Genomic DNA, 24,723 nt, shown 5'->3' on the forward strand with positions numbered 1-24,723 from the left:
AGTCCTCCATAAAGAGCAAGTCTATGTTGAAATTTTCTTAAGAAAGATCCTAATCTTTCTACATTAGATGGACTTGTACATCTTGCTACAGAGACTGCCATCCAACACAAGTCACTAGACATTTCTTTGGAGAATTGGGATGCAGCTTTGAAAATAATAATGGAGGTGAACAACACATTTTTGGTAAAATATGGTATTACTCCTTGGAGCCCTTTGACACAAGTGTTAAAAAGGGGGAGAAATAATAAGGAAGATTAGGGGAGAAATAATAGTAAGAAAAATATATCTAAGGGGGAGAATACTAAGTTTTGATTAGATTATTTCATGGGGAGAAATAATTTTTTGAGGGAAATATGAATAAAAATAGCAAGTACAGACAAAGTCAAAAAAAATTCTCAACACACAGGTACAAGGTAAAGACAAAGAGCATTAGGCACATCCAACACAAAATTTTGGGGTACACAAATGAAATAGCACAATTAGCTCAAGGGAGTTATAAGGTATTTTTTAACAAATTTTAAAATTTTGTACATATGGAGAATAGATTAGATAGTGTAATCATAAGGATAGATTAGTAATTTTTAGTTAAGTGATTTTGACACTCATCTCAAAGGGGGCGATTCTTTGTCTTAGAATGGTTTTAAAATTTCAGCATCAACAAAATTAACCAATTTCTACATTCAAACCAAGTACACTATATATGCCAAGCCACAATATGTGTCGAGTCATATTTTCAACAGGTATCGAGTGACTTTAGGTGTCGAGCATTATATGGTTGCCAAGTAATATAGAGGTGTTGAGTCACAGTTGATGTTGAGCAAGTCATAATGTTATGTATGTTGAGTAAGCTAGAGTCATACATGTGTCGAGCAAGACAAAATGCAATAGATGCCAAACAAAGTAGGAGAGTATATGTACGAAGCACCAGTAGTCTAGTATGTGTCAAGTAACATAGAATCAACATATTAGTTTATACCCTCAAAAACTCAAATGTTAACCATTTTTGGTGTTGACATAGAAGGATTTTGAAGGATATTAATGATAAGAATGAATCTTTTATATTTACTATGCAATCAGCATGCAACCAATCAAAAAATGTAGAAGGCATGCAACCAATGAGAAAAATACAAGGAATGAGTGGGAAGTCAAGATTCAATATGGATCATAGATCCATACCTAACCCTAAGTCTACAAAGTCTTTATAAGAGTGCTTAGACCCCATGATTTTATGCTATTGAAGGGAAGTCAAGGAAGTTGCTAGGAAAATAGAAAATTGTAGAACAAGAGTAAACAATAGGGGCATCACAGACTTAGTGAATTTAGCAATAATTACACATTCAATTGACCATAATAGAATAAGGGATACAAACATATATCAGATCAAGAAAGGATCACATTAGAATGACTAGATCAAGTGCCTAAAATAAGCAATTGAAGATTGTAAGCAATTAGGTCAAAAGATTTATAATACTACCTTACCACTATATTAGATAGTGAAAACTTTATGTCGATAGATTAGCTTAACAACTATTTTGTAAATCCTTTGAAGAGGTAACTAAATCCTTTAACATTGTGACACTTCATGTAAAGTATTTATAAATCTTTTAACTAGGTCACTATTGACACATGTAAAGCCTTAGACAAAGTAGGCCTTTCATAGGGCAAACCATCAGAAGTGGTCAAACAATTATTGTTGCACTAATTTTTGTGGGTATCATCCCCACCCCAGTTTTACCTTCTTATTCTTGGAGGGTTTCTGGGTTACCAAATCTAGTGTTATGTGTGTTAATGCATGTGTTTTCTTTATGTTTATTTAATGTGTTTACATGCATGAGATTCACTTTCAATTATTTATTTTAAAGGAGTTGAAAAGGCTAAAGTGTGCTACTTCTAATTCACCACCACCCCCCCCCCCCCCCCCCCCCCCCTCTTAGAAGTATTCTTCCCATTTTGAGTATTTCATCAATTTTCCACCATTGATTCCTTTTTCACTAATTCCTATTTGTGTGGAATAATGAACTTTTGATTCAAATATTGACATCATTATGACACATAGGCGTGACACCTCATGGATTCTCCTTTGACACTTGGCTAAGATATATCATAATCCAATTTTCTTACTCTCTTATGCACATCCACATTTTGCTTCCTTTGTCATAGATTCTTGAATTTAAGTGGGTTTGAGGTGTCATATGACGTGTCATAGATTCTCTTCCATCTTTAGCCAAGTTTGACTTCCAAGCATCATACAAACCTACACTTGGCATCTTGTGTCATATGCATCATGGATTCTCTAAGGAATCCCTTGCCATGTTGCATATCCAAGGTGAAAATACCAATGCTCTCATCCTCTGTGTTGATTATTAAATGAGCATTTTTTCTCTCATTTTTGGTAACTATTTTTCTCATTTTTTTTTCACTCTTTCTCTCACATTCAAATCACAACTTCAAGTATTCTCATAGCACCATCATTATCATAGGATTTTTCTTCCAGTATTGTGTGCATTATAGGCAATTTAGAGCTACATCACTTGGATAAGAAAGAAGGACATGGGAGCTACAAATGATAGAGGAAATTTTAGACTTTCTTTCTTGTTTTGGTTCATTTGGCTTTCATGGTAGACTAGAGGGTGTTAACATATGTTTATTGTGTTTGTGATTTTTTCATAGTATGTTAGACATTAGCCCATTTTCTAGTCCTACAATTGCTAAACCTAACATGAACATGCTTAACTAACTCGGGTTTCTTGTGTTTGTGCTCATAGGTGCAAGGAAGGGGCTCATTGAAGGGGAATAATCCTCATTTTCTCTCCTTCATCACACCTAGTATAATTAGGGGGCCTACTAACATGCTTGTATACTCTTGTTTCATGCATTTTGTTATCTTTCTACCCTAGGGTGCACTCTACTCTGTCAGGATGCACTTGGGACCCCTAGGAGGTAGTTGTAGGGGCCTAGGAGACACCATAACCCTTGTTTATTGTTCCTAAATAACCAACTATGCCCAAAAACTACCAACTATGCCCTTCTAAGCCCTGACTACACCATGGGCATAGTTTTCACTATCTAGGCACACTTGGGAGGGTAGAGTTCAAAATTTTTGTTTCTAGGTATAATTTAGGGCACAATTCCCCACAATTTGCACCTAGGCTCCCAAATGTGCCTAGAAACTACCAACTACACCCAAAATAGCCCCAACTACACCATGGGCATAGTTAGCACTATCAGAGAACACTTGGGGGCATTCTAAGCCATTATGGCCTTCTACAGTGTAGTCTGCCCTGTCAAAGCGCACTTGGTTCATAGAAAGCACCTATTTCAATTAGAATTTGCACTTATGGTTTATGTTTGCTTCTAGGACCTAGATTAGAGTTTTTTGTGTTATTGATGGTTTTTTTATAGCATGTGGTGATTTTTTGATGAATACTAATCATTGAAAACTACTAATTCTTATTTTTAGGATGTTGTTGAAGACCTTATGTGTCTATCAAAACCATGTGTGTGGATTTCCTAGATTAGATAAAACTTAATTTGGTGCTTAAAATGAATTTTTTCTTTTTTTCTTGGCATTTCTTTAGTGTTTAAATTCCTAGGAGATACATGGACATATCCTCTCTCCTCACCATTCATGGATCTTGGGTGTAAGAGAAATTTGTGTAACTTCTATAGTGATGCCTTGGACATGGATATCCAATATTAGGTATGCCAGGGGATGACTTCAGAGTGGTAATAGGCCAAAGCTAGGTCAATGTTCTAACTGCTATATAAAACTCAATTATGGTGAAAGCTATGTCAGCAATATTGTTGCATGATAGTTCTCCTCCAGTACCCTTGTGGTGCATCAAACCCTAGTTCTCAGGGCTAGGAAACCTTCTACAGAAGTTTATCATTCACTTGCCAAATGGAATGCCCTTACTAAAAACCATGTTTTAGTGGCCAAAATCCTTTCTATTCAGTATCTGAAGGGGTCACCCATGCCTGTGAAGACATCCTACATTCTTCCAGTCCTTAGTAGAGGCAACAGTCCCTTAGGAAGTCATGCCACTTGGGAAGAAAATCTTAGTAGCCTCAAGAAGTGAATGCACTGTAAGGGGGAGCTTATGGTGCCAATATCCTAGATTTTCAACTCTAGATAGGCATGATTGAACTTTAATTCAAGTAGGAATTCAGTGGATATAATCCTAAAGCCTAGGTTGTGGTGTGCTTGTTCACTTTTAACAATAGCTATTCTTTTCTTAATGTGTCTTACATGTGTGTAAAACATTAATCAAGATAAAGCCAACATTCAAATTTACACCTTGGATAACATCAAACACTATCAAGACATTGCAACTATTGTCAAGACTTTTTGAACTTTGTCCAATACATTCAGGACTTCAAAAACATGGCCATTTGTGATCCTAAATGTGCTTGGCATAACATAGATTTCATCCTTGCATAGAACTCACTTGCACTCACCCTAGTTTAAGCCTCATATTTGCATCATATAGGTTTCATCTTGCATCTTCTAGTCCTCATTATGCATCCTATATCCTTCCCATTGCATTCATTAGGGTTTAGTTTGCATCTTTAGTCTTTGCATTTCAACCCCAAAATTTGCATTTTGCATTGTCCATCTTGCATCCTTGCATACCCAACCTTCATCTAGAACACTTTAACCATCATTCTAAGTGTCATAAAAATAATTCTAAGCCTCCATTCTAGTCTTAACATTGTAATCTATTGTTTACCTCACTATGGCATCAATCTAGAAGTCTAAGCACTCAAGACTACCTTAGTTTCAGCCCAGCTTCCCAACTACACTCTGAAACTACCAACTACACTCAAACTAGCCCCAACTACACCATAGGCATAACTAGTACTATTGTGATATTGCTATCAGGATTTAACTATGTGATTTTTGAGTCAAACTCATTAACCCATGTTTCATGAATAGTAATTCAACATGAATCCATCTCTCATGAGAATAAATGGAACACTTAGCACTCATTGGATCTAGTTGATGCTCATAGGGTTGAAGCACTAGGACTTAGCGAGAGGTCACCCATCCTAGTACTACTTTAGCCTAAGCAAGCTTAACTACAAAGTTTCCTCCATGGTTAAAGCCAAAGCTTGCAACCCCATTTTCTTAAGGGGCTTTCTAATGAATGGTTTGTAAGGCACAACACTTGGTGAAGGTCTTTTATTGGAAATAAGGTTGTAAGCTTTGGCATTAACCATGGAGGAAACTTCATAGTTAAGCATGCTTAGGCTGGACTACTATTGTGATGGGTGACCTCCTAAGAAATCCCAATGCTTTACCTCTATGATAATCACCTATATCCAATGAGGGCTAAGTGTTCCATTTATTCTCATGAGAGATGGATTCATGTTGAATCACTACTCATGAAACATGGTTCAATGAGTTTGACTCAAAAATCACACAATTAAATCCTAATAGCAATACCACAATTTGACTAGCTATGGAAATTATCTCTTACTTATCATAGTCGGTACTATCTCAGCACACTTGGCAGTTTGATAACCTAGATTTGGCTTTTAGAAAACATTTTGAGGCTTCAATAGTGTCCTTAGGTACCTGGATAGGCCCCCTTGTCTCAACATGCCCTTATTTGCACTCTACATCTCTTAACCTTCATTGTCTTCACTTAGAAAATTATTCCTTAGGTCATAACCTCCATTCTACATCTCCTAACCTATCCTAACATCAGCCCTTGCATCCTAGCTTCCTGACATAGCAACTTGACAACCAGCTTGCTAACATTCAAAAAATATTCAACCCAACTTCCCAACTATGCCATGAAACTACCAACTATTCCCAAACTATCCCCAAATACACCATAGGTGTAGTTGGTACTATTGGAGTTCACTTGGTGCTGTTAGGCTATAGTTGGGCACCTGTATGACCATTTTAGCCTTGAAACTGCATTTTGGGACCCCAAAACTCCATTTAGGAGCCGTTGTACCTCCTCATTCTACATTTGACCCAAAACTGCATCTTGCACCCAAAATCTCATTTTTCATCTTAGGACCTTTCCATGTTACATATTTTCCCAGCGTCATCATCATTTTGAGCCCCCTAAATGCCATTTTGAACCCTCAAAACCTTTGAACTTAGTCAAAAATCTGAGCAAAGCATGAGTCTTAGAGTATCTCCTAGTGTTGATGGATGATGGATCTTGACTAGTCTTTTTATCTTTTCTTATCATTTTATTTGGTCAAAATCTATCTATGTCTTGATAGATTTGACCTTTTCATCTTTTATCAATTTGATCTTTTTGTCTTTTATCACTCTTTTTGGTCAAGATTCAAAGTCCATTATCACAAGGTTAAACTCCTAGACAAAATACTTTCTAAAGATTTAACCTAATTCCAAAGCCTTGCATATGCCTTTATCATTAGCATCATCATAATCCTAATATCCCTAAATGTCATTTTGACTTACCCTAGTGGTATATCCCCCTCATCTGGAATTTTTCAAAACATTAGCACCATTCCCACTATCAAACCTTATCAAGTTGTCTATCAACCACATTGTCTTCTTGGTCACTTATCCTCTTTTTGCATATCCCAAATTTCATTATCAACCCTAGAAAAACATTCCTTACATCATCCACCTTGCATACATCAACCCCTAGCATCATTACCAAGTCCAAAATCCAACCCTAACCTTCACTTTTCATACTATAGGGTCATTTTCATCTCCTTTAGTCAACCTCCAAGATGTAACTTTGCATTTGCATTTGCATAGTTTCTCTAGAACATTTTCACCTTGCATATTAAAATTGTACTTCATTTGGCACTTCCTTAGGTTGCATAACATCCCTAAACACCTAAAAGTCCAAAAAAAGTCATATCTTGCATACCCACATCCTAATTATCAAGTTCTGACCTATTTTACCAATTGCACCCCTATTTTACTAACTACACACTTCAAGTGTGTAGTTGGTAGTTTCAAAGTGCACTTGGTAGTTTCAGAGTGCACTTGATAATTATGGATTTCATGTTCCAAAACCATAATCTATACTTCCACACCTTGCATTACATCCTTAAACCTTGCAAAACACTCAAAATACTCAAATTATTCACATTTTGCATTTTAGGCATCCTAACACCTCTATTTATTGATTGCATACCTCTTACTTACCAACTTCTTACCTTTAGGGCCCCAAGTGCACCAAGGGTGCACTTGGTATTGTCTAAGCATAGTTGGTAGTTTAGGTGCTCACTTGGGAGGTAGGGAGTACATTTAGGTTTACCTCCACTACATCTGCATCCTTAAGTATCATGCCAGCACTCACAAGGACACAATTAGCTCAGAGACTTGAAGAACTTTACAAACCCTTGTTTTCTGAGGCACCAACACAATAGAAACCTCATCCAAAACAAAAGAAGAGCAAGAAAACCCAAAATACCTTTGACAAAGACAAAATCAAGGCATCAAAACTATTATTTGTGGATCCCTTAAACATGTATCTACAAGATCACCAAAATCAAGAGACAATCCAACACACATGAAAAATGCACCTACCATGAGTATTCTTCAAACACTCCTCCTACACATGGGATGGTTCAATGGAATCCTGACTTTGAACCTATATTTGTGTCAATACCACCCAAAGATGGAAGTGTACCAAACAAACCTAAGGATGAACAAACAAACACGTTTGAATTCAGCAAACCCAATGCAAGTACCTTCAACTAAAGTACATCAAATAGACAACAACGTATTGTACACCTAAGTGATGACTCTGACACTGACTATGGCATCATTGATGAATAAATGGCTAGGGCATGTCAAGAAATTTTTTTTGCAAGAACTTTAAACTTTTGGTAGCCCAAGAAATTGTCAAATTCAACCCAAATGTGGAGGGACCTAAGTCCAAACATCAAACCAACACAACAATTGAAAACATACAACCCATTATCAATTTGGACTTAGATAAGGGAAAACAACCTTTGGAGTTTTCAAACATGATAATGGCACCTATAAGGTCCCATCAAGAATCAACCATTGAGATTCTCCAAAGTACATTTGAACACTTCAACATTAATCCCTTGTTTGATGAACCATAACCAATAAAGGGAAACAAGGCTCTTCCCAAGTATCCCAAAAGGACATTAAGACTTGATCTCAATAACATGGTGCAACAACAAGATGTGCCTAAAGGATCTTGTGCTCTCCTTTGGAGGAAAATCCACAAAGTGCACCTTTTCTCCTAATTCTACCAAGTGTCATGACATCAAATGTTATGGAGCCTCCCACAAGTACACTATGTGAAACATCAACTACAACAATCCCTATTGGTGCACAAAGGAAAGTTCTTATTAACATTACACCTATTCCCAAAAGGAATGCACCTTTTCAAATCAACATGATGTCCCAAGGAGAAACCTCTAACACACAAAGGTGCCAAAACAAAAATACCAACATGGTGGTCAATTCACAAGGATGTAACCAACTACCTTGAGAAAATTAACCTGCAATAGTCCAAGGATCCAATGTTTCCAACACACATTCAACATATCAATATAAAAATCAACCACAATAGCAATAGCCTCAACTATTGCAAGGATCAACATCCCTGAAACACAATCTAATGTAAATCCTCTTGAATTACATGTAATGTGTCACCAACAATTCCAACAACAACAAGCCATGTTTGTTAAACAACAAGAGCAACTTAAAAAATAGTTGGAATACCAAAGATACCTTGAGAAAAAAATTTCATACCAACAAAATTTGTTACAACAACAATATGTGCCACAAAAACGTCAATAGATACCTCTAGAACAATCACATACATTTTTGAACATACAACCAATGGAGGTACCCCAACAACAACCACAACAAATGGCACAATAATAACACATGGCACATCAATTGTAGTTGATACCACAAAATGTTCCACATCAAATACCATAACAAATACCCCAACATGTGTCACAACAAGGACCCTTTTGTCTTTGAGGTACTAACATACCTCCACCACCTAGTGACACATCACCAGACTCCTCAGACACAAAAAGGTCAGAACCAAGTAGACATAGCTCCCACCACAACAAATGGTCTACTCATAGGCATAAAATACTTGAAGGGAAATCTATCATGCAAAACCCTAATGAAGAGCTATTGCAACAATTCTAAAAACTTTCCAAACAAGTCAAGGCATTGGGATTCCAAAAGAAATAGGCTCTATATACATAAAGGAACTTACATCCTAATCCATTTGACAAAAGTCTATATATGCCTCCATTCCCAAAATACTTTGAGTCTCCAAGGTTTGAAAAATACCAAGGAAAATGCAACCTTGTATATCACATTAGAGAATTTTGTACCTCTTGTACCAAACTCAGCGATGATCCCACTTACCTCATGAGATTGTTCCCCCATTCTCTAGGTAGGCCCACACTTGAATGATACTCTAAGCTTCTTGATACTATAAAACCTTGATTAGAGCTAGCAGACAAGTTCATCTCACATTTTGTCTTTAACATTATGAATGAGGTGATGCTTTCCAATTTGTGCTTAACTAAAAAAAATATGGGAGAACCATTTATCACATTCTTAATATGTTGGAGAACCTTAGTCAATCAATGCTCACTAGACATTCCCAAAGAACAACAAGTTAACTTGCGCATTAAAAATTTAGTCCTAGACTTGATGTATGAACTCAAAATCAAGAGGCCAAGCACCATTTCTAAACTGATGGAAAAAAGGGCTAGTATTGAAGATGCTCTTATCCATAAGGGAGTCCTCAAGATAGACAAAGAAAACACAAAAACCAACTTGTCTAATGACAAGGAAAAGTTTTTCTCCAAAAAAAAAAAATGTTACCAGTGATGGCATTATGGATGCCCACTTGATTAGCATAGAACAACCTCAACTGAATTTGAAAGGTACAAATCCTACAAATTCACAAACTCCCAATCAAACACCAGCCCCACAACAAAAGATCGAGACCTCCACATAGGACAAACCCTAAAGATAGCCTAGAACCAAGGATAAGAAATTCACACCATTGAGGATATCTCTTGAGATTTCACTACAATAGTTACTCAATAATAACTTCCTATAGTTACCTCTGATCAAATATGAACCATTAATTAAAGAAGATTGGTGGGATGACAAAAAATTATGTGATTACCTCCGCACCAAAGGACATAAGACCTCATCATCTTTCCAACTAAAGAACACAATACAAGACCTCATTAATGATGGTATAATTATAGCTGATCCATCACTGCTAGCATCCAACTCTGATTACACTATCTTCAAAGATCCTTTGGGTAATCATGACAAAGATAAAACCTCAAGTTTAAACTCAAACTCACAAGATAATGTGGATTACACATACACTAGATATGATTACACCATCAATTTCTTTAATGAGTCTGATTCCTACATATCCACATTCACCTTAAAGGCTAAAGACCCTTGTTGCACTATCACTACATGCCATACCAAGATCACCCTACCTAGAGCCCCATCTAGACCTACTACTCCTACTAGACCTACACCCCCTAGTAAACCTATTGCTCCTACTTCATTTGATTATAGCCTTGTTGAATAGCTTGGCAAGACCCCTGTGCAAATATCCATCTTGGACCTACTCTGTGCATCTCCCCAACATCAAAAGATCTTGGATCAAGACCTTAAAGAGTCAATAGTCATAGATACATCAATGTTTCCCAATTCTAAACCATGGTTGGCAACCTCTTTGTATCACAACATATCATTTTTTCCTCTCGAGATATTCCTAAAGATAGACCAAACCATAATGATCTCCTTCACCTTGAGGTCTTTCTCCACAATTTTAAAGTCAAATGTGTCTTGATAGATGGAGGAGCAAGGCTAAATATCTATACACTTAAACTAGTCAAAGGTTTGGGTTATTCTAAAGAAGATGTGGATCCCTCTCATAGAATCACAATAAAGGCCTACGATGATGGGGAATGCTTCTCCAAGGGCATCATCCTATTACCCATTAGATTTGGTCCAGCTACTGAAGATACATTATTGCATGTCACAGATGTAGAAATGAATTGTAACATGATAGGAGGAAACCCTTAGCTTCATGCTATGAAAGTGGTGCCCTTCACATATCATCGATGTTTAAAATTTTCCTATAACAATGTGGAGGTTACCATCCTTGGCAATCTAGACCCTTTCCAAATTTGTGCAAATTTGAGAGATGCTACTACATACCAAGTCCCAAAAAAAAATGAAGCACAACCCACAAATTCCTCTAAATATGTGGACACAGATATACTCCTCAGTAAGGCCAAAGAAAAGTTGAAGATTGAGACAATGAGTGTGGAGAATACTTTATGTCTCAAGTATCCCACATTAGGGAGTCACCAATTTCTCCCCAATCTCATGGTAAATCACAACCATTTCAAGAACAATATTTAGAGATTAGTACATAGAATACCACGTCTATTAATGATAATACATTTGTATGTATTGAGAAAGGAAAATTAGAACAAAAACCTACTTTGATATCTCCTAATAAGTATGGACTTAGGTTTACTATCTTGAAAAAAAAAGGCTACGATGGCTATAGTGGTCTTGGATGTTAGAAACAAGGAATAATTGAACCTATCACTATGAAAGGATGACTTCCTAATTTGGGATTTTGATTTAAATCATTACAAATAGGTCCTCCTAGTACTATGGTACCTATGTGTAAGACTATGGATGTTTTAAATGATGAAAAGGCATCTGAGGATATCCAACCTATAATCAATAGTCCTCTAGCTTCTAAGCATGACCCCAATTATACCACTAAATTAGATACCCATATATTTTCCTTCACCCAAAATTCATTCAATACTGATGATGACATCTGCTCAAGCTATACTAAACTATTGGATTGGGACCAATGTGGACCACTACTTTTTGATCAATTCGACAATGATGACACTCTCACAATAGAATTTGAAATCTATGAAGGCATTAAAATTGGTGATCATAAAGAATTAATTTCTCCTCAAGAGAACACATTGGCATATTTTTGGGAGTCAATTACATCTTCTAGATGTAAAGTTGTAAAGAAAAAAGAGAATTTTTTTGACAAAAGTAGGTCTCTTGGTAAAAACTGAAAGGTAACATTAGACCATGAAAAATAAGAATATAATAAACTCCAAAGGATACAAGATAAACAAGAGGATGCCATGAATATTAGCATTCAAATGTTCAACATGCCACAAAGTATTTTTGAGCACTCTCGATCAACATTCATGTGGGAAGTCGTTGGTCTCAATCTTCCCAATCCTTCCTTATATCTAGATGCCTATCACCAAACCCAACCACCTAGCTTTTCCAACACCCAAAATAAAATCCTTATCCAATATCCCTTTGCATATTTAATCATCAATGAAATCTTGTACAAAGAATCTGTCATGTCCCCCTTTCAAAAAATTAAAAATAATAATCTTTTCTAAGGTAGGCAAGCCCAAAAAGATGAAGTTTTGGGAAAAGGGGATAATATTTGGAAGCTAATGGACTAATAAATAAAAAATTAATATTAAAATATGTTTTATTAACCCCTCTTGGACATGATTTAGGGTTATGCCCTCTTTTAAGGGGTTTGGAAGCATTTTGGTCTCATTCCAGAACTTGATTTTTGCTCATTTTCTTTGTTGTTCTTCAGAGGCTGCCAAACCTGTGGAGAAGGAGACCCAAAAATAGGAGTTTTCAAGTTTCTAGGAAGGATAAGGATGGGATTTTGAAGCCATTCCATGTGCATGCTCATGCAAAGTTTTCCTTTGTGCTCAACAGTGCAGATTTGTGGATTTTCAGGTGTGTTTTTTGTAAGAGTTTGGTGTTTCAGGTTGAGTATTTTATATCAGTTTCAGTTACTGCTGTATTTCATACTTTAGGATGTTAAAATAAATCTTAATATATGTATTGGGATGTGGTTAAACTTCTGAGATAGATTATTAGTGTTTTTGTGGTGTTTTCGGACATTTTTGTGCTAATTTCGGGAGCCCGATGAGCATTGTTTTTATCTTCTATTTGGGAGCTGTTGTGTAAACATTGTATAGATCTAGAAATTTCATTTTTTAGGTTGTTATGCTGCTAAAAATTTTATAAAAATTTCCACTTTCAGATTTATTAATAATATGTGAAGCTGTGAAGTTTTTGGCACTATTTCGGGCATACCCGATTTGGGGTTTATTGAGAAATTGGTGTATCTTTGAAATATTGGTTGTTTGATTTTAAAGATCTAATTAAAGGCTTGAAATATCATATAAAATAAAAAAAGGGACATTTTAGTGGTATCAGAGCTATGATCTTGCTAGCCTAAGGGTTTGTAGAAGTTTGCATGTCAGTTTTGACAACTACCCAAATCTTGCCTGTCAAAATTTATGGTTGTGTGCTACTTCTAGTCATTTGCATGTTAGTTCTTGGTGAATTTGGTGGTTGCATGTTGCTTCTAATCAGGTGCATGTCAAAATCTATGGTTGCATGCTACTTCTAATCATTTTCATGTTAGTTCTTGGTGAATTTGGTGGTTGCATGTTGCTTCTAATCAGCTGCATTTCAAAATCTATGGTTGCATACTACTTATAATCATTTGCATGTTAGTTCTTGGTGTTTGAAGAAGTTATAACCTATTGGGGTTACACTTTACTTTATCTAGAATGGAAAAGTATAGTACAGAGTCTCAGAGGACACGATCTTGGACAATTGATATCTAGAGTCAGAATAGTAGAAAGGATGGTTATTTAGACATTCGAGATAAACTTAGAAAAATAAGCCATGACATGTCTGAACAGTTGGTTGAGAACCACTGTATGATGAATGACATGTTGTTTGACCTAGCCAAGGTGGATAAGTTGACTAGATTTCTATTTGGTAGTTTTTCTCATAGGGAAGATGACACAATTACCAAGAACTTGCATGAGGAGTTTGAGAAACTAGCTTATAGCTAGGCAGAGGTCTCAGATTCTACTCCGCCACAGGAGGTAGTGAGAAAGGATATTATGTAGATTGATAGTAATGGTCAACTTGATACTCAAATTGAGATAATTGTATACAGGTCATCAAAGGGTGATGTCACAAGTATTTAGGGTGGTATAGTTACAATAGGCAATGACTATAGTGTAGTGGGTTTAGATGCTGATTATGAGGATGTTGTTGTGCATGATGGTGAGATACCTGGTATAGATGAGCAGACATTGAGCATTCATGAATTTGCTAAGAAAGAGTACTAGGCATAGTTAGATGCTTCATCACATGAGGTTGAGGCTAGTAGTACTTCACATGATTTGTCTAGCCAACTCAAAGTGAACAAAGATAGTATTGTGACTTCATTATCTCATCATGACAGGCATGTGGGGTTAGTTGGTATTGGTCATATTACTCAAGTGAGGAGTTTTCTTGAGTTACCAGCTGATTCTAGTTTACAAATATGGACTCAAGATTGTTATATTGGCGTTTGGGATTTAGTTGACTGGAGATGTTTAACACTTTTTGGTAGCAGTTTTTTTTTGGGTGCTATCATGGATTTGATTAGCATATTGCACAGTGTTATCTTTTCTTGTGCTAGCAACTTATCTGATGTTGGTATTAGTTTTTATACATCGGTGTTGGGCTTTTTTCATATATCTAGTCAACCATTTTTGCTGGAATGTGTTAATGATCTTTCATATTTGGCAGTGCATACAGATGAGTCTCAGGATCATATTGGCATTGATGACATCCAGAGGATGTAGTGGGTAGTTTTGAAGACATAGTTTCCTTGGTGGGTTCTTTTGGTACAAAGGAGTTGGATAGCAGTGCTATCGTTTTTGATACTCCATATGTTGATATGAGCTTTGGAGTTGATTTTCATGCTATGGATGGTAATAATCTAGAGACTAGTAACCTTGAGGATACTCCTTTAGATAACGCATCAAAGGAGGTTTGTAGGATATAGTCTAGCCAGTGCCATCATGTGTCTAGTCAGTTGAGAGTTAGTAAGTGAGATATTGGTATTGCTTGCCAACATTTCGATGTTGTTCGTCAATTGTTAGTAGTTTATGGATGGGGTTCTCCTACTAGTGATGAGTAGGGAGGCAGTTATCTTTCCTTGATAGAGTTCCACTCTTTATGGGAGGCTTTCTAAATTTTGAGATAGGATTATATGCAGTTGGTAGCCGATAGAGATTATCTTATGGAGTGGGGCAGTACAGCATACGATGCATTGTTGGCCAAGGAAGATGAGGTGAGTGAGCTTACTTAGCAGCTTGAGGTGACTTCTAAGATTCTTGAGAGTACACAGTTGGCTTTCAAGGAGTCACAGTTTCATTTGGCTAAGGTGACCATGGAGTTAGAGCAACTACAATCTTTACCAGATTCTGTACAGTTACAAGTTGTGGTGTCTAGTGATCTGAGAATTTTCATGGTTGAGATTGTCAAAGATAGTGGAGATGGGGATGCATCCATCCTTGATACTAACATTGGCATATCAGGTTCATCCCCACTAGAGTCAAGTTCAGTTGAGTTGGGTGCTACAACAGATTGTTGTGGTATGCCTTGCATGGTGGTGACCTCTAGTACTAATCGTCGAAGACTAGAGATGTTGTATCAAAGACCATGTGTGATGTTGGTGAGTTGACAGTTGGCATGGTTCCTGCTAGTAATACTACTCCCTTGGCAATGTCTTCAGAGGTAGTACTTAGCTCCAACTTAGTTAGTGATTGATTCTAGTTAGTTACATCTGGATTTCAGTCTAAGCCACTGACTGAGATTGGCGATAGGTTATCAGTTATGGGACAGTTTGACACCTTGGGATGAGAGTTGTGATGGGAATGACATGGCGATAGGTTCTACAATTGACAACTTGATAATACATGACTTAGAGCACGAGCTTTGGAGTGATGCTTCAGTGGGTGTTGTTATTGATTCTACTCCTTTGGCTATGACATCTCCTGACTTAGTTGGTGATCAGTCACAGTGGGTTGTATCACTTGTTCATGGTGAGCTGTTGACTGAGGTTGGTTTTTTTAATCAACATTATATTGTAGGGTATGTACATTAGTTAGCATTTGATCCTTGTTTTGAGGAGTTGATGGTAGGCAAATTTGGTTTGGATTCCATTTCTTACTCTTTAACTTGTAATGTCTTTTCACCATCAGTAGTGCATGGGAGTTATGGTTATGAGATAGTGGCCAGTGATTTGCAGAGTTGTGTTGACTATAAGAGTTGAACTATGTGTGGATTCTCCATACTTGGTACACTTTCATTCAAGAGCATTCACCATTGTTGCAGAGTTGGATTGTACATTCTGTATAGGCCAGTGGGATGCGTTGATGGTAATTACTGTGTTGGTAGTTTTATTTGTTCATTTACTTGGGTTTTGATGTTCTAAGAGTTTGTGTCTCATGGGTTTTTGACTATGGTAGTGGTGATTTTGGAGTTTGGTTGAGCTATAATTGTCAGTTTGATTATGGATCCCTCTTGCTCATATTGCAGAGGATATTGCAGGAGCCTATGTTAATTGGCTGTAGTATAGTTCATGACTACATTTGGGATCTAGATGGATTGATTGGTCTATTGTTCAGCCATTTCTTGAGGAAAAGCAATATTTGGGAGGGGAGGACTTGTCATATCCCCTTTTCAAATAATTAAAAATAATAATCTTTTCTGAGGCAGGCAGGCACAAAAAGGTGAATTTTTGGAAAAAGCGGATAATATTTAGAAGCTAATGGACTAATAAATGAAAATTATTATTAAAATATGTTTTATTAACCCCTCTTGGACGTGAAATAGGTTTATGCCCTCTTCTAAGGGGTTTGGAGGCATTTTGGGCTCATTCCAGAACTTGATTTTTGCTCAATTTCTTTGTTGTTCTTTAGAGGCTGCCAAACCTATGGAGAAGAAGACCCAAGAATGGGAGTTTTCAGGTTTTTAGGAATGCTAAGGATGGGATTTTGAAGCCATTTCATATGCATGCTCATGAAGAGTTTGCCTTTGTGCTGAACAGTGTAGATTTGTGGGTTTTCGGGTGTGTTTTTTTGTAAGAGTTTGGTGTTTTAGGTTGAGTATTTCATATCAGTTTGGGTTGCTACTTTATTTCAGACTTTATGAAGTTAAAATAAATCTTAATATATGTATTGAGATGTGGTTAAACTTTTGAGATAGATTATTAGTGGTTTTGTGGTGTTTCCAGGCATTTTTGTGCTAATTTTGGGAGCCCGATGAGCATTGTTTTTATCCTCTGTTTGGGAGCTGTTGTGTAAATATTATATAGATCTATAAATGTCATTTTGTAGGCTATTATTCTGCTGAAATTTTTATAAAAATTTCCACTTTTAGATTTATTAATAATATGTGAAGCTGTGAAGTTTTTGGCACTATTTCGAGCATACCCGATTTGAAGTTTATTGAGAAATTGGTGGATCTTTGAAATATTGGTTGTTTGATTTTAAAGATCTGATTAGAGTCTTGAAATATCATATAAAATCAGAAATGGGACATTTCAGAATCCTTTGACCCATTTATCTTTAGATGCCTTGATTCACAAGAGGTAGACATTGTCTTACATATGCTACACAATTGTATATCTTGAGGCCTTTCTAGTGGTTTGATCTTAGCTATAGACTTGGAAAAACTCTTGTGTAGTTATAATCAGTTATGGGTCAAGATATTATCATCTAGTAGCATCAAAAACATATTTCTTCTTAGCATTTGTCAACAACATTGATGATTCTATCTAAAAGTCCTGAAAAAATATCAAAAAAATCACAAAAAGTCTTGAAAAAATATCAAAAAAATAGGAAAATGTCATGAAAAAGGAAAAAAGTTTAAAAAGGTCATGAAAAAATGGATGCCTTGATGAAAACCTGGCAAATAGGCATCTTGTCATGAAAATTTGAGTCAAGAGAACAATTTTGTCCACAGGTGAAAACCTGGCAAATAGGCACTTTGGGCAAGTACCATGGTGAAAACTTAGCAAACAGGCACCATGTGTAATCATTTTTTGCTCCTCCATCTATCGGGATTGAATCTAGTTTTTCCCCCCTTTGTCATTCACTAATCATATCTTTCATATTGGAAGACGTCCCTGGTCCCTTATCATGGCTCATGAACTGGTTAATATCCATTGTTATCTTACCTAGCACATTACCAGTCTATACATACTTTGTCATTGGCCTTTGTACATAGTTTGCATCTTTTTTAGGGGCATATTACCTACATAGTGCATGAGTTTGAACTCGAACTAGGGGCATATCCTTACGTACTTTTTATCTATTGGACCTATCACATAATAGATTTGAGCTAACACTTTTATATGCTTTTATGATCCTGAAAAAATCCTAAAAATTCAAATATGATACTAAAAGAGTCCTAAACATTTGAATATGATCATAAAAAAAATCTAAAAACCATAAAATGTCCTAAAAAAAGCACTAAAAATCATAAAATGCCCTAAAAATCAAAAAATGTCATGAAATAAACCTTGAAAATCGTGAAATGTCCTAAAGAAACTAGTCACACAAAAAACATCAAATATCCCCAAAACCCTAAATATCATGAAACCCATCAAAGATCTATAATAAACCTTATACATTATCATCCCTTTTGCATAAAAAATTGCACTTTCATAGACTTAAACTCAAAGCACTACACTTCAACGACAATCACACCTATCTGAGCAATGTGAACCAATAATAAATCCAGAACGTCACCATGAACCTATCAAGTGAATCAACAATCAAACCTATCATATGGTCAACCTATCAGCTATGATCTAAGGAGCTAAGACACTAAAAATGAAGTAATAATGGACAAGAATAGTTGTTGTCTCACATTGTTTAGTGAGTGATTTATTTTTTCTTTATTTTCTTTGATCATGTTCCTATGCTACTCGACCATATAAATTGATATATGAGAGTAGCTGGGATGGTTCATGGTCTTCTTTTATTTTTTGTCTATTACAATGTACCTTTGAGAGTCTAGGGCATGTATATATGTCTTAGGAAGGAGCAGGTCATTTTTTATTTGCATTGTGCTTATTTATGCAAAAGGCTTGTATTAGCACTCTAGCCCTTTATACCATGATGTGTCGCATTCCATTTGCCATATCAAAATAAAGCTCTATTTGACATGTAGTGCACTTTACAAAAGCAAAATTTTTCTCATCATACTAATAATTTTTCATTTCATCTCCTCCATCTTTTGTGTCTTCTTCATCTACTATCTTGCATCTCATTATCGACAAATTGACCTATCATATGCATATCTCAGTCAATATCTCGAGGGGGCACCCATATATATCATTCCTACTGGGACATTTTTTTATGGCCTTCTCATCATTGTTCTTTGACATAATGCTCTAAATCACATTGTATCAAAGAGGGAAAAAATGTAGATGCTCAAAAATGGTTCACATCTATGATTTCATCAAAACGAAGCTGCCTTTGACATATAGTGCACTCTTTGAAAGAAAAAATTCTTCACCTCATTCTAACTGGTCCTCATCTCATCTATTTGGTCTTCTTTCATTCATTTCTTCATTCATCACCATTATCATGTGTTTTGATGCACCAAATCATCTTCATCTTGCATTCCTACATTCTAGCACCATCCTACATTGTCTGTCAACCTTTTAGGGATTTTTGCCTAGTCCAACCTCAATTTGACCCTGTTTGAACAAGTTTGACCAAATGTGACCATTTTTTACTAATTTCACTCATTTTTAACTTCTTTCCACCACTTGGGGCATCCACACAAAATTTTAGGTCATTTTGAGTGTAGTAAGACTATTTCTGGTCCCTAGAGCCTTCTAGGCTATACTTTCTGAGTGCATTTGGGCTTCCCAAGCACACAACGGTTGTATTTGGTATGTCATAGCGCACTTGGTCTTACCAAGTGTACATTGGGTGCATTTTGGGTGCACTTGCTGTAGTAGGATGCAAAGAACTACTCCCGAAGCCCCTATGTTGCATCTAGAGGCTATAACTTTTGTGTTTCAACTTCAATTTTTGAATCATCAGTTGTGTTGGATTTGTATCTTCATTATGAACTATCATTTTCCTTATTTGGTCACTAACTTTAGTGGTAACCCTTGAAAATACCCTTGAGCCCTTGAATCAACATCACTTTCCATACTAATTCATCCCATTTTCTCATTCCACTAACACTGATCTTTTGGCCGACCTAATTGTATTTCAATAGTTTCTATGATCATTCATATCCTCTTTCACATCAATTGCACATCATTTTGGAACCATTTCATCATCATTAGAAACCACTTCAAATCAACCCAAAACTATTTCATATCATTTTGAAACCATTTCAAATCAACTCAAAATCACCCCAAATCAACTCAGAATCACCCAAAATCAGTCCTAATCAACTTATAATGGTTCAAACATCTCAAATAAATCATCATCTATAAAATCCTAGGCATTTTTGTGGCTTTCAGTGCCCTGGAAACCTATCAATCTATTGAATCTTATCAATCTGACCTTAGCACTTTCATGATTCTCAATGCTAGCTCAAACTATCATTCATGTCATCTGATCTTTGACATCGTTGAGTCTTTCAATGTCAAATCATGGAATTATAAAAAATTTTAATAATATTGATAGCATCCATTGATGTTATTATGATCAACCATATTAATCAATCTCAATCTTGTAGCATTTATGATATTGGTTAAATGTTGTGCATCTTTAATTCATGTCATGTATCCTTTGCATGTTAATCAATTGATCAATTTGATGATGGCTTTGGTCCATCCATCATCATCCTATTCAATCTACATCATCATCACATTTTCATCAAAGGATACTATCACTCTTTTTTAATCAAACTGGCCAATCATCTACTAATTTTCTCTATAGGATTAAATAACCCATAATTTAGTCTTATGTCATTTCACTAATTATTTGTCTTAACTAACCTTCTCAATTAATTGTTATTTTATTAATTAATTGGCTTATCATCTACAAACCATGGATATTCTTAACTTCCTAATTCATAGTTTCCACCACTAATTTCATTCTCACTAATTCCTATTTGTGTGGAATAATGAATTTTTAATTCAAATATTCCACAAAATATTGACATCGTCATGACACATGGGTGTGACACCTTGTGGATTCTCCTTTGACACTTGGCTAAGATATGTCACAATCCAATATTCATATTCTCTTATGCACATCCACATTTGGCTTCCTTTGTCATATATTCTTGACTTTAATTGGGTTTGAGGTGTCATATGATGTGTCATAGATTCTCTTCCATCTTTAGCCAAGTCTGACTTCCAAGCATCATACAATCCTACACTTTGCATCTTGTGTCATATGCATCATGGATTCTCCAAGGAATATCTTGCCATGTTCCATATCCAACGTGAAAATTCCAATGCTCTCATCCTCTATGTTGATTATAAAATGAGCATTCTTTCTCTCATTTTTGGTCTCTAGTTTTCTCATTTTTTTTCACTCTTGCTCTCACATTCAAATCACAACTTCAAGTATTCTCATAGAACCATCATTATCATAGGCTTTTTCTTCCAATACTGTGTGCATTATAGGCAATTTGGAGCTACATCACTTGGAGAAGAAAGAAGGACATGGGAGCTACAAATGAAAGAGGGGGATTTAGACTTGCTTTCTTGATTTGATTCATTTGGCTTTCATGGTAGACTAGAGGGTGTTAATGTATGTTTTTTGGGTTTATGATTTGCTCATAGTATGTTAGAAATTAGCACATTTTATGGTCCTACAAAATTATTTGAATGTGAATCAACAATAAAGTGTATTGTAAGGCCATATCAGCAAAGGAGCCGTAGAGTCATATCTCTCACATAAAGGTGATTAGTACTTCAAATAATCTCTATTAAAAATATAGTTGTAAATCAAAGATCTACTATTTCATCCTAATAGGTGAATCAATCCAAATCCTCTAATAAGGTAGAATTAATAGTATTTTGTCAAATTTCTTCACCAAGTGCATACTTAATTGTGTGTTTGTAAAACCTTTAACAAGGTGGACCTAGCAGTCCTAATTGCGCCTAATAGGGAAAATCATTAGAAGTGATCATTGTAAGCCTTAATAGGCCAACTTTATGCTGTAGTAGCAAAGTTTTGTGGGTATCATCCTCACCCCAATTTTACTTTCTATTTGGAAGGTTTTTGGGTCACCAAATTATTGTATTCAACTATTATGAATGTTTTATGTTTTGAGTTTCTAATGCATGCAACTAGATCTAATTGAATGAATTAAATGGTAATTGGATTATTGAAATTAAGATATAAATTTGGTAAAGTTTTTGAAGTTACTAATTCACCCCTCCCCTCTCAGTAACCTAGAATAGTCTTGAATATTTCCAACAAATGGTATCAGAGTTTTGTGGCTCTTAGGATAAAGCTTAATAGCTTGAGAAAAGATCAAGGAAAATGGACATATTTAGACTTGATAAAGTAATTGACAATGAAAATCTAGATCTAGAGATGGCCATTACACAACTCAAGAAAGCTAAGGACAACTTTTCCAATCCCCAAAAAGAAGGAAGGAACTTGCAAATCAAATGAATGATCATTAGTACATTGAAGAAAAGATTGAATACTTTTTCCCTTCAAGAAGTTTAGATGAAGAAAATGATACAATCAAAGAACTCTTAGAGAAGAATAGTTCCCTACAAGAAGAAATAAGAAAGCTCAAAAGAGAACAAGGAATTCAGTGAATAAGTTTGTCTAAAATCTTGGAATAAATGAACAAGCTGAAAGAAGAAATGGATGGAAGAAATAATGAGATATAGAACCAATCTCTTCAACATGCAAATCTTATAGATCAAATCTCTAATGAAAATGAGGAAATCATTAGCCTAAAATAGATCAATGAAAGATTACAAAATGATCTAAATTCAGAAAGATAGATCAATGAAAGAATAGGAAGTGAGCTAAAGATCTGAAAAGAAAATTAGTGAAAATTTGAAAAATGACCTAAACACTAAAAAGAAAATCAATGAAAGAATGATGAAATCCAAACCAAACATGAATCAATTGAATCAACTGAATGAGTAGAATCTCTATAGACAAAAAGGAAAAGTAGGAATTGGATACAAAGAAGAAGGTGAATTCTCCAAACAAGGTGCTCAAAGGAATCAAAGATCTACTTGCAATCACCCTGGTATAATAGGTCAAACATCAAATAAATGTTGCAGTAATGGTAAAGAAAAATTCAATGGTAAATGCTACAATTGCAATTAGCATGGTCACAAGGCTAATGAATGCAAAGAGAAACCAAAATTTGAAGGCAAGTGTCACAAATGCAAGAAACAAGGGCACAAGGCATCAAACTACAGAACCTAGTCATTCAATCCAATAGAGAAAATTGTAAAAGAAATATTTAGTTGGGAATATAACACCTAGTGTATACATCATTACTGTGAAGAGTATGGACATATTGGTATGAATAGTGTTAAACATCACACAAGGAAGAGAGATACCACCATAAGATGTTTCACTCGTACAAAACTTGGTCATCTAGCCAAGAATTGCATGAATATAGGTAGAATTGAAGATGAAAAGAAAGTAAGAGTAGATAACATTCAAAAGTAGATGAGGTAGTAGTGGATTCCTAAATCCACCAAGGAAGCCAATTCAAACAATGATGTTCATGTCACTCAAGAAGTAGGTGACTCCACCATTTCCAACTAATTTCTTAAGGAAGAACTAGAACTACATTATCATGATCACATCTAAAATAGTTCCAAATTTAAAAGAAGTAAGATCAAAATTAATTGCTAGGATACAAAAGGATCATCATGAAATATCAATATCAGTTATCACTAAGTTACTTTCTCTACTGAGTAAGGTTGCGTCATAGACTCTACCAAGCAAGGTCAAGAGTAACAAGTCACACCTATTTAGTTACCAAGTTATGAAGCATTCATCGAGAAATTTCAATAGATAGTAGATGATAACTACTTTTGTATCGAGCATTAATGGAAAAATTTTAACAAAAAGAAAGAAATCAAAATCATTTTCACCTAAAATTCTAAAGTGTTATTGGGATCAAGAAAATTATAGAGTGACCAAGCAATTTCATGAGAAATTTGTAGTAAAGTTTTTGAAACGTTTTCCATAACCTACTAAATAGCCATGGCAGCATCAAGCAGTAGTAGCAAGGCAAAGAAAGGGTCAAAAATGTTGGTGTGAGGAATCAAATGGAAATCACTAGATTTCAAACTAGTGTCATTGATTGCTGAAACCCTTGATCCAAATAGAGTGCAATCATAGATCCCTCCTAAGGTACTACTCATTAAAAATATTTTAACTCATTTTAAGTGTACAATTGAAGAAACTAGAACCCTAGATATGGATGATGCCCTAGGTGAATTGTGTGTAAATGGTGTTCTTAAACTCGAACATAAGCACTTGGAAGATAAGGGTTTATCCCACATTCCCCACATGCCCCAAAGTTTCCAAATCAAATGGATAAAATACATCCTAAGTCAAGTTTGCAGTAGTCTATTATGCCTTGAGCAACTAGTTTTCATTACTAAGAAGATGATTCATCATATCACCAACCTTCCCATGCTCTCCAAGGCAAAAAAAACTAAAACCCTAGGTCAAGTGGAGTTAGAAAAGAAAACCCTAGCTAAGTGGGATGATAGACATATGAAGATTAGTAATGTAACTAATGTAGAAGTAAAATTCAACATACATGTGATAGCTCACAAGACCTACAGTTCTAGTGGTCTAAATAGTGTGTCG

The sequence above is a fragment of the Cupressus sempervirens genome, chromosome 5, assembly GCF_028749045.1.
Source record: "Cupressus sempervirens isolate cs-2001-9-10 chromosome 5, ASM2874904v1, whole genome shotgun sequence".
Lineage (NCBI taxonomy): Eukaryota > Viridiplantae > Streptophyta > Pinopsida > Cupressales > Cupressaceae > Cupressus > Cupressus sempervirens.